The 12,491-nt window shown below is 36.2% G+C and overlaps 1 protein-coding gene across 3 annotated transcripts in view; it reads left to right on the top strand.

The window, feature by feature from the left end:
- The window catches only part of LHFPL6 (LHFPL tetraspan subfamily member 6), a 231,476-nt gene that overhangs the window by 165,088 nt on the left and 53,897 nt on the right, over positions 1–12,491 (top strand). The gene's annotated exons all lie outside the window — the stretch shown is intronic.

Genomic DNA, 12,491 nt, shown 5'->3' with positions numbered 1-12,491 from the left:
AGAGATAAGGCACTGATAAGTATAACAAAAACAATTCACCCATCTCTTTTGCTTCTTGGATTTAAGAGTAGTGTCCACATAACTTAGGCTTTTTTCAAATTTGTAATAACCTGCATAGGCAGGATAGAGGAAATCTGCAAATGACATTTTAAAACAAAAATGTATTCACATTTACAAAAACAATCTTATGTGATTGTACAAAATGTATTCATCATTTAAATGACTGTGACAAATGTTTATATCCTTGTTGTAGGCGAGAAGATAAAAATAGGTGCTGGGACTAGCTGAACTGAGGTTTTAACAACTCCAAGCAGAAACTTTGATTTGCATATCATTTACAAATGATTTCTACCACCTCTGACACCAGAGTTATAAAAGTTTAAAAAACTGCACAATGACTTTACAACTTTCCTATATTTGATTTATGTTCACACACACTGTAAAAGAGAGAACATAGGCACTTTCTCCTCTGTGTTGTAATTAAATAATGCATCACACATTAAGTTGATGAATCCAGTTCTACCATTATCCAGTATCAAACTTTGGACTTTATTGCCCAAATATTAAAGGTTGTATGGAAAGGGAGCCTGGGCTGGGAGAGAGAAAAAAAATCTCTATACCCTATTTTTTATACTTTAAACTCTATAATCATAATGGTGCTACCATTGTGTAGCACCACAGTTGGAGATTACTGTTATTTATTTTCTGCTTTCAGTGGAGGAAATGTAGAGTAAATGATCTGGCCAGCTAATGTGCCTGATCTAATAGAGCTGAGAGTCCTTTTCCTTTTAACATTTTAAGGTTTATCCCTTCATTCAGCAAAAATGAGTTCATCAACTATAACATGCCAAGCATGTGTGTGTATACGTGTATCCATACACTAAGATTTTTCCTCTATTTTGTTAATCTTTGTGATATGTTAATGAACAAAACAGTTAATGATAAAAGTCCTCTTGGGATTTGAATTCTAAGGGTAGAATCTTGTTCTGAATCATAGAAACTAATAATTGTTAAGATTTTTCAAGCAAATCTTCTCACTATTCTTAATCCTAGCAAACATGTCATTCATAGTCATTTTATTTACCATTCTCATTGCAGTGCTGTACTTTCAGATGTTGCCCAGGGAGACTTTATAATCTCATCCATTGAAAATTTTGTCAGTTTACATTCATTCTGTTTCTCATAAGCACTTACTATGTGCAGAGAATTAGAGAGAGGGTCTTTCTATTCCTTATGAGTACCTAAGTGTCAAATATCCATTCAAACTAGGTAAGTATTGAATTTCTTGAATTACAGGTGTTTTTAAGAAAGAGTCCATGCCAATGTCTTTCCAAAGACAAATGATCCATTCAAGTTAGCTAAGACTTACTTATGTCTTAGCTAGAAGATCAACAAGATCTGTTGGCTGCAAATGGGAAAGGTTTAAGAAGAGTCAAATTCAACACTCAGGCTGTGTAGGTTGGCTGCTATTTTATTTATTTTCCCATTCATTTATTTATTCATTCTTCACCCATTAGATTGTTGGTTACTACAAACTATATGCCAGACCCCGATTCACTAAAAAGAGTAGGAGAAACCAGTCATTGCCCTCTGGAATTCAATCTGGTGGGGGACCAGGATGTTTCTTTGCAAACATAATTCCTGGCTTCAAGTCATGAAGAAATTAAGTGTTTCTTCAGCTGGTACTTGTATCTATTCAATATCTTTATGGCAAATTGTGCTTGCAATCAGGGGAATGCACGGTGAATGTATTCATTGCAGATTTGAATTGTTTGGTGTTTGTGTGTATTGGCATACATGTGTACACACAATAGAATTTAATTTTTCTCAACTTTGCTGAACTACTTTTCCTTCAATGATCTGGCGTGGCAATACACTTATATACCAGTTTTCAGAAACCCAGCAGGATTCTTGCCCAGCTGAATTATTTCATTCTGTACTCTGTGTCAGTTCTTGGAAATTAACAATAGACCATTTCACTTCGGTCTTTGATCCCACCAGCTCTGCCATGGTATTTTTCCAGATGTTTCCGTCCTGGGTTGCTATTACAAAAAAGCACAAGTTAAACCAGGCCAAGTTGGCCCGTCACAGGCTGCTGAGGAATATGCTCCTTACCAAATAACCTGGTCTTGTGCTGTGTAAGGAAGGTCAGAAGAAGGAGAAACTCATACCTTAAAATCTGAGCAATTTCTTGAATTATCAGTGTTTTTTTAAGAAAAATCCCATGCCAGTGTCTTCCCAAAGACAAATGCTTTGATCTGGTTCTGTTATTTATGTTTTTGAGATAAGTTAGCATGTTATGTTCTTTGTTTAACTTACTCCAATTTGTCTCAAACTCTCAAGAGTCTAAATGCCAATAAACACAGGGAAAAAAACTGTTAACTATGAGGTGATTATCTCATTTAGGTATTTGGGCAGAGCTCAGACAAATAATTGACATTATTTTGCCCTCTATTAAAGTTACGTGAGCAAAAATTTCATGTCATATTTTAGCACAAATGGCAAATAGTAAGGTCACAACAACAGGGACTTGAAGAATTATATGTGAGATTCACTTAATGCACTAGAAATAAAGAGACCAAGAGAAGACAAGTGTCCCAAGAGATTCTCCAGAGGCCCATAACACCAAAAACAGAGGTCTTTGCTTTCCTGTACTGCTGCCAAATTGATCATGAGGACTTCTTTTGATGTCCTGAAGTATATGCCTAAAAGCTCAGTGTGAGATCTTCAAAGCAATTTGTTGAAAAATGACAAGAACCAGTCCCCTTGATAAGTTATCACTAAATTGTGGCTAAAATCTGACTCTAAAAAGACTTAGTAAGACTTTCTGATTTGAGTCGTGCTTTTACCAACATACAACACCATTTACTAAGTTTGATTTCCAGGTAGCCATACCTTTGGAAATGCCTCGATGCTATGATCTAGAAATTCTAGCCCTAGTTATTTTCCAAATAGCAATGTATAGATATTTGAAAGAAAAGAAATGTATAAGAAAGTTCCTTTTTTTATTGTAACAAACAAAACTTGGAAGCTATTGAAATGTCTACAATAGTGGTGGGGATAAATTGTGGTGTTGCACTAGGTGAGAATGCTGTGCCACAGTGACAATAAACCAGTGATAATGACACTGAGCAATATGGATGACACACCATATCACAAACAAAAGTTGTGTGAATGAGCCATAATAGAAGGCACATGAGTTATGATTCCATTTATGTAACTACAAAGACAGGCACATCCAGAATGTTCTGTAGCAGTTAGGGTAATGGTCGTCTTTGGGGTGGCGTGGGGATTGAAAGACCTCTGGGGTGCTGGTCACCTTCTAGTTTACAATTGAGCAAAGGTTACACAGTATATTCAGTTTATGAGAATTCTTTGAGCTGTGCCTTTATAAGTGCACTTTTCAACTTGCGTGTTAGATTTCAATATACTTGTTCAAATGCAAACACATGTTTTCTTACTAAAGAGAGTAACAGAAAAACTCATTTCAGACATACTTAAAAAACACAGTAGCTCAGGATTTGAAGTTTAAATAGAAACATCCTTTATGAATATCCAAGCCTTTGTTTTCTTATTTTAAATAAGATATTTTCCTGAGTACATATTAGGTAGGGTGTATACATTTTGTAGTTATTATTAGACTGGGAACTCCTTAAAGAACTGGTATAACATGGTGCTGAGCAAAAGTGTGTTGAATTGAATTCAAATGAATAATAAATGCTGGTTTTTCTTCATAAATATTCTACGTATTTCTTTGATCAGATATTATCTTTCCCCTCTTCAAAACGCCACAATATTAGGTGTTGCCCTTAGTCATAGATATACTACTTTGTATTATATTTAATTTTATCATCTTCTTGGAGGTGAAGCAAGACTCACTCATCTTTAATTTTCCTGGGACAATCTGTAGACAGACAATAGAGTGGCGAGGTAAACAGCAGCACACCGGTACCTGACTGCCTGGGTTCCAGTTCCTTCTGTTCCTTGTGATTTGTATAACTGAGTAAACACTTAGTAAACACTCTCTGAACCCATTTCCTTATTAATAAAATGAGAACAGTTGAATGCATAAAGTTCTGAGAACAGTTCCAGATACATCCTAACTACTCTATTATTACTCTCTTTAGTCAATGTAGTATCATTAGGATTCTTCTTCTGATTCCTGAGGGAGAAAAAGAATAGAAAAAGTCACAAAGACCTAGGAATAGTGGTAGTCAAAAAGTCATATGTAAAGTATAGAATTGTTTGGTAAAGATCTGCTAATTCCCAGATATACTGAGTTTGTTTTTTGGTTTTTGTTTTTTTTTTTTTTTTTCAGATATTCTTCAAGTAAAGTACATTAATCACTTATAGTTAAATGTCTTCCTACTGTTGTAAGTCATATTGGTCATATACATGATTATGTTCTTTTTGGTAAATATTGGTGATTTCCTTACCCGATTAGAGAGAATAGATTTTGGTAACAAATGGACTAAAGATGTGCTATTGCTGAAACAATGTAAAAGCTTTTTTCTCACTCTCGTTAGAGTCCCCATTAACATTACTAGTTGCCTTCTACTTGACGAGTTAAGAACCCAGCTTCCTTCCACGGGTGAAGGAAGACTCACTCAATGGTGTGTCACCCTTAAACTTCATGGACACCTATGTCCAGCTGACCGGAGAGGGAAGAGAGTGTGGAAGATGCTCATTTATTTCTTAAAAGCCACTATGTGAAGCGGCACATGTCACTTACTCTCACGTTCCTTTGACTAGATCAGTTAAGGCCCATATCCATTAAAGATGGGCTGGCCAATGAAGTTCAGGTGTGCGCCCCAGAAGAAATGGAATGCTAAGAACAGTGAGCTGTGTTTGCCAGTATTTAGAATCAAGTGAGGTTATAGCTCTCCTTTTCCTGACGATCTCACTACAAATATAGAAACCTACACAGAGTAAATTTTTCCACACATAACCCAGACCCTAGCAATTATAATGTATTTTCTGAAGCTCATCAAAATCCCAGCTTTCTGTCCTTTTAGGTGTTCCAACACAGCTGACATCAAAGAGTCCCCTCAAGATCAACACAATACTGTTGTAAGGACGGGACTTGCAAACCTGAGTGTTAGCATCAGGCAACCACTGTCCTTTGTATCATGCCTGGATAGAGCACTATTTGAAGTTAAAATCTCAGGAGCCATTTAAGAGAGCGTTCTCTCCCTTGCTCACTAGCTTCATCTCAATTCTTTTAGTATGTACACGTAAGAATGAAGAATGTCTCTAGCCAATCCACATGTCTTAAGCCCCATCATTTCGGGAAGCAAACCCCACCTCTTATATCCATTTGCCAATTATAAAAACTTCTAAAGTTAGTGTCCAAATTAATAACAGCTAAAGCAAATCACTGGCAGGCAACCTGGAATGGGATCTTTGGATGAAACATTCGTTGACCACAGTTGAAGTATATATTCCTAGTTAGAGCAACTAATCGTCCCTGGGATAGAGGGTGCGGAGATCACTCACACATATCATACTGCCTGTGAAGAAACACGCTTATTATAGGCAACATACATTATGGAATGTAAATTCAGACTTTTATTCTCAAACCTCTGACAGTGAAGTCCACTTGAGAAAGTTTCCATAATAAACCACTTATTTATAATTCTATGGTTTAATGTTTAATATTTGATTGAAATATGGGATGTTGATTGAAAGCCAAACTGCTGTGCTCTGCTATCAGGAAGTTGCTGGAGATTGCTGCCATTATTTTTTCCCTTCAAAAATTAATAGGGCATAATGACTTCCTGATACAATAACATACAGAAGAGAAGGAGGTAGTGAAATGTTAACATTCATTGGAGACTTTGCTTTTGGAAAACATCCCAAAGCCACATGCACTGATTGATCATCTCAGTGGGGATGTCCTGGAGGTAGTTTTGTACTGATGCTTGTGCTTAGGTTATGTTTCAAGGAGCTGCACCTCCCCAGGGTATGGAAAACGTCTGTTACAAATATTATTCAACCTTTTTTTCCAGATAAACAGTAATTCTTGTCTTTCATGATGGTCTTTGTAATTTTGTATCATTGTTGCTTGTGGGGTGGGAGAGTCTGTTTCCCTAAAATGATCTTTGACGTGAATTTCTAGATCCTGGACAGAGGGTCCGTTCCTGAGTGGCAGTATTTGTAGATTCAGTGGTGGTGTTCCAAAGGAATATTGAAGACCACCCTACTTGTGCTGGGGGGGCTGTTATCTCCTTACACTGTGTTTTTCACCATGGCAATGGGAATAGAATTTTCAGCTCCCTGAGCCCTTCTGCATTCTTAAGTAAGCTTGCATAATACTGCTGGGGACAAAGCAGTTGCCTGCCGAAAGCTAAATGAATGAATAAATTTGGCCTCAGGATTTTTGAACTGTTGTGAAAGACTTTTTGTTTTCTTGCTATTTTTTTAACCACAGTTAGAATTTTTTTTTTCTTCAAATGTTATCCAAAATGTGATGTATAATTTAGATAGAAAATTTTAGCACATGAAAGTTACAAATACCTGGGTATCTGGACAATGATTTCCAGCCTATGTCATTTAAGAATTTGTATCTCAAAAAATTTAAAAACACTCTGCTTTTAAGCTTTTGTCTGGCATTTGATACTGAGCATGCTCCAGCACAGGATTATGGTGTTTGGAACAAAAAATGATAAACTCTGTAGAACCTGGCTTAGCGATCCTGTCATACTATTGAATAGCATTGGCCAACAAATTATTCTTGTCCTAAAAGATGACTGAGGCCAAAGGGAATCCTTTGTTATAAAAGAAATTATTTTGAATTGATTTTCTTGGTTTTTTGGGGGAAGAGGTGCATGGTTACATTATCTTCTCACTAACCAAATACCAGTTTTTAAATGCTATTACCCAAAGACCATTCTGCAAAATTTTATCCAAATAGCTCAATGGTTACTTTAAGAAATGTAAAGAGTTACTGTGTCATTCAGATTGTGTGTGGAAGGCAGACATTTAACTCAGTGAGGACTGCTTGACCCAGAGACATGAGTCTCTAAAGCTCCTCAGGGCTTAAAACACTATAAAGACAGAAAAATGCTTCTCAAAGGCAGTTATGTGTAGTATCTCAGTGCATCTCAATTTGAACGATAATATTGTTAGATGTCAGGTCAGAGGAACTGAAGAGTTATGTCTTAAAGAGAAAACCCATTTAGAATTATGAATCTAATACCATTTTGGGCTATAACTCTAGTTGGTGTTATCAGAACTCACTGGCTTAAGATGACCGCCTCATGTCTTCCAGTCACTAGCCACTGTTCCACACTGTTGCCCTAATCTACAGGTTCTTCCATTGTTACCACGGCTCTTTACAAAGCATTCAGGTTGCTGGAGGTGGAACAAGTCAAATGAGAAGTCCTTTTTTTCTTAAAGATACAGTTTAGCTAATTAAAAAAAATAATAATGACACAAGCATCCCATCCCTTCCGTTATGTTAAAAATAGTCTCGAAATTATGTTCCTGGTCATATTGCTGAAAGCTCCAAACTGAACCTGCTTCCTTCCCCTGCAGTTAACAGAGTGTCACTGTGACAGGGCATCGACTGGTTTCTGTCAGCCTCCGCTTCTGTTTGAACTTCATTTTTATTCTTCAGTGACTCAAACCACTGCAGTTCAATCTGGGTATAGGGCAAAGGTAAGGAAAATGTGTTTATTGTATATTTGGTGCAAAATACAGGAAAGCACCATACAACAATAGAAGGGGACCAAATTATGGGAGAATGCATTATTTATTAATGCATTTTCGTTTCCTATAATGAGACCTGGAAAATCTCTGGGTATTTATAATTTACGATATGCAACCAGTAATCCTGGAAGGTCTGTGTGAGGATTAAATAAATTATACTTAATTAAAGTAATTATACCAGGAACTTTGTAACATTGTTTTTCATTTGTGGATGAAAAGATGTCTTCATTATTAAGAATAATTCCCTGGGCTGCTGATCTGATAGTCTGGAGTAAGATTTCTGTCTGCATCAGGGCTGTTTATTTTGGTCTGTAATTTAGCACACCAAGATATTGTCATAAATAAATAGAAATAGTTTACCTAAATTCAGCTCCTTCTTAGTATATTTGAATAGCTTATTGAATAGTTGTTGACATTTTTAGGATTGCATATATATTGTTTTTACTTAATTTCCACTGTATTTCATAGAAGATTTGAGGTAGCTGAGTATAACATCCTGCCTTCTGCTGTTGCAGGGACAGGAAAAGTAAGTAGTCTCTGACATCCTTTTCTACTGCTCCTGCAGAGGAAAGCACAATGCTGGACACTGTGTCCCAGACGTGTGTCTACCACTTTCCCTTAGTTCTCAGAAAGGAAATAGCACCATTTCTTTCCAAGAGACTCTACTACTGTTTATCTGACTCTTAATAATTGCTTTTTGTAGTCATTGATGACTAATTAAATAAGTCAACTTTAATAAAGTGATCCTTGAAGAAAAAAAAATTGATGGGTCAGTTGTTGTTAATAGTCATGGACAAAGGAATATGTCCTATGCACTTAGTATATGGATCAGTGAATATTAAAGTGAAACAACTTTTTAAATAAATATTTATTATGTAGACAAATTTCACTTTCATAGTTCATTTAAATCCCACTTGCAGCTCAGATTTTCTTTCTCAATTACAAGATATTTTCTAAAGCTTTTCTGAGTCATTTTCCTTAGTAAATACCAAGTTTTGATGACATGACCTAATTCTTCTAGCTTTCAATTTCTGAGCTGCTGGCCTATGCACCATTGGGTACTTACGTAGGGAGGATTAAGACAAGTTAGTGAAGATGTTCGTAGTGAAAAGTCTGGGAAAAGGAAAAGTTGCTTGCTTGGAATAATGCATCATAATTCTAGGTCCATAATATGGGCTGTTTGTTTGTTTATTCTTTCATATTGTTGACCTAACTTGATTTACAACATTGTATATGATTTAGGAACAGGATGTGGGGCATTTAGGAACTTAGTCTGGAAGAAAACAAATTCTACTCTAGAAATTCTCAGGTAGAATATTTACAACCATGCTGAACTGACTTGAAAAATTATGAACTATGTGGTCAGTACAGGATTCCTTTTTTTAAGGGAGAGAATCCATAATATTCCATGGGAAATTTAAATTTTAGCTCCAAAACCCAAATGAACAAAAATAGGATTTAAGGTCTAAACTTACTGTGCAGCAAAAAATTCTGTTCATAGATAAAAACTTAATAAAGGTATGACTTTAATCTAGAGACCTCAGCTACAAGATCACCCTTTTTGGAGGGCACGGTCTTGAGACACATGTTGGCCTAATATCTCTCAAAATAGAATTTCCTTGGCATGTTGCTGATGGTGGTAAGAAAAATTATCCTGTCTCTTGCCATTCCACTTGTCCCCAGGCTGAAAAGTGCAATTGATCCAGTCACTCTCAATGGAGAACGTAGCCTCAACATCTTGCTTGTCAGCTTGATCACAAAATTGTTTGAGGTGATATGATTGTTTTCACAAGATTTTGAATTAAAGGTATAATTTGTAAGAAAATGACCACATAATACTGTTTTTGTGTTAAGAATTAGGAATGTATTTTAAGTGTCTGAGCACCTTTGTCGAACCCTGTGATTAAACTAAAAATGGATAATTGACTATTTTATTCTAACTTGTGATTTTAAGTTGAAATATTAATAAGTTCATAAATAATAGGAATCATTTGAGAGAAGTCTAAATTCACTATGTCAAGACTTAATTTGTTATATATACAATAACTGCTTAACGTGTGGTAGAGTTTATACTCAAATAATTGAGGCAGTGAAGGAAGTTCAGCATAGTAAATTTGTAAACGTAGTTTAAAATGTTTAAGAAGATCAATTGAATTAATAAATAGGAGCAGTCATAGATCAATGATCACTTAAATTGTTAAGGGTTTAGAAACTTGGGGAATATTGATTTTTTTTAAATGACTTATAGATAATCTTAACTGTACACAAAAACCACCCTCCAGAATACCAAAAATCACTCATTGATGCTGTAGTCACACAATTCTTCTTCAAATGGCATATTGTTTATTGGAAAGAAAAGACACCCAACTGGACAACATTTTACATAACAATCTCAAGCCTTGATTGTGAAAGAGTGTCCACTGCCTTCTAAGACATAGAACTGACCAGAACTGTGGAGTGAAACCGTGCTGAACGCCTTATTGTCATTTTCATTCACCCTGAACTCTGGGGATCTCAGTTACAATACAGAATAATAAATTAATGTCAGTCACATCCCTGAGGCCCCTTTAATGTTACCCATTGCAAAAAGTTTGGAAAAATTCCATCCTTTGCTTTAATAAAATGGATCCTGCCATTAACTCAGAGTTAGCTTAGAAAAAGGGCTGTTACTGCCCTAAGCAACTCGGACTAATCTTGTATGTCCTCCATTAGTACTTTGACCACATGCCTTCTTTTACCCTCGAGCTCCCTAGAAGTTATTCAAATTCACTCTCTGATGTGGCCTGTGAACATTACCTTAATTTGCAGCACCCGCTTATGTTATGAGGCAAAAGGACCCAAGAACTTCTGTGGGTCTGTTTATGTACTCATTTCTTGAAGTTAGCAAGAACTTGTATTGCCTTCTGCTTCCAGCCTGGATTTCTAGTTCGAGGTTATCTATTCAGGCCGGAAGCAGAAATTGTGGTTTGCAGAGATAGGCCAGGAAGTGTTTACATCATCAAAGATTTTGGTGGAAGATAAGAATGTGTAGAGAATAAATATTTTAGAGTTCACAAACAAATCTGTTCTTTCAGCAGAGTTCTATGAATCATCAGTTTAATTATTTACATAGTATCCTGAATGCTTGATCAAAATTAAGTAAAGATGATAGTTTTCAAAATAAACTATTGCTTTCACATTTTGTGAGTGAAATTCAAAAATCTGAGAAAAAGAAGGTAAAGTTGGGATAGATGGAGACAGACTGGAAATATGATTTACAAGTTTGACTATGCCCAAGTTCACTCATAGAAATCTAGGAGAACAAATGTCCAGGTGTGTCACTCATAACTTTGCTCTCACTGTCACTTTCTATATTCTGCCTTTTTATATATTCTCCCTTATCCAGTTCTCTTATGATTTCATGCTTTATTCCTACTCACAAACATGTCGCAGATTCCCTCCAAAGTGATGTTAAAAAAACTGATCACATACTTAGCACTCATATATTTGATTAGTTGACTATTAATAGGGGGAGAGATCACCAGTGAAGAGATAAATAAATATCGACTTCATTGATTCATTTATTTTACACAAATATATATTGAGTACTTCTTATGTACCAGGCACTATAATAGCTGCTTCAAATGCTAACATGAGAAATATAGTTTTGGCTCTCAGAGAGAGAACAGTCTAAGAGGAAGTTAGTACCAAAGCAAAAATGGCAAAGCATGAGGTATGACCTAATGAAGAAAAATGGCACAACTAATTATAAAATAAGAAAATGTACAGAGAACTAAAGACAGAAAAATACCTAAGTGTCAGAGGAACCTAAATTAGGTGAAGTGATTAGTGAAGTCATTGCTGAGAAAAATAACATTCAAGCCAGTGGTCCCCAAGTGTCTGTACACAGGACTTATACTGGGAGCTTGAAAAAAATACTCACATGTGGCATCCCCTCCAGATGATCTGACTTAGTTTTTAGGGGTGTCACCAGGGCTACAAGATATCTTAGAGGCTGCCTGGGTGATTCTGACATATAACGAAGTCTGGGAGCCAGTGGTTAATGTCAAGACTTGAAGGGTAAATCAGAATTGACCTGGTGGAGATGCTGACAGCATATTATATTCTCCAAGAGGCAGGATGGATTGACATCCAAAGGATGAAATAGGATTCATTTATTGGATGAGGTGAAACTTGGAGATGTTACCTACTAACCTAAGGCAGTTTGGCCATGCACAACACCAGCTTAATTTTGTTTGATTATAGAAACAGCAATGAAATTCCACATTGGGGAGAGAATGCCATTCCCTTATCACTTGCCTACTAGGTTATGAAACACGCACATTTCAAACAAACTTCTTTCACACATTTATTTAATAAACAGTCTTTAACAAAGCAGGCACAAAATAGTTCATACATTTTATTCCGTTAGCTCCATGAAGTCCCAGTTCTACTTCTAATTGTGCCGCCTTATCCTGTATGAAAGGTTTGCTTGAAACAAAAACAGCATTAACAAGGCAGGATTCCAGACTTTTTACTTGGCATCATCAATCTGAAATTCTTCTAAATCTGGGCACAGGTCCAACTAGGGTTCAAGCCACAGGTACCATTCCTTCAAGTGGTGAGGATCAGGCCTAAAGGATCTGGATGGCAGCCTTGCTGGATCCTTATACCCTTGTGCACAGTGCACATACTTTCAATACCTGAAATGCCAGCTAAAGAAATCCTGTTATTACTTCTATCATGCTAATTAACAAAACATTGATTCCACTAATAAAAACCCATTGATGGGGCCTCCCCTC

The sequence above is a fragment of the Talpa occidentalis genome, unplaced genomic scaffold, assembly GCF_014898055.3.
Source record: "Talpa occidentalis isolate TD23 unplaced genomic scaffold, MPIMG_talOcc4v2.1 talOcc4.5, whole genome shotgun sequence".
Lineage (NCBI taxonomy): Eukaryota > Metazoa > Chordata > Mammalia > Eulipotyphla > Talpidae > Talpa > Talpa occidentalis.
This window is presented reverse-complemented; position numbering and strand designations above follow the sequence as displayed.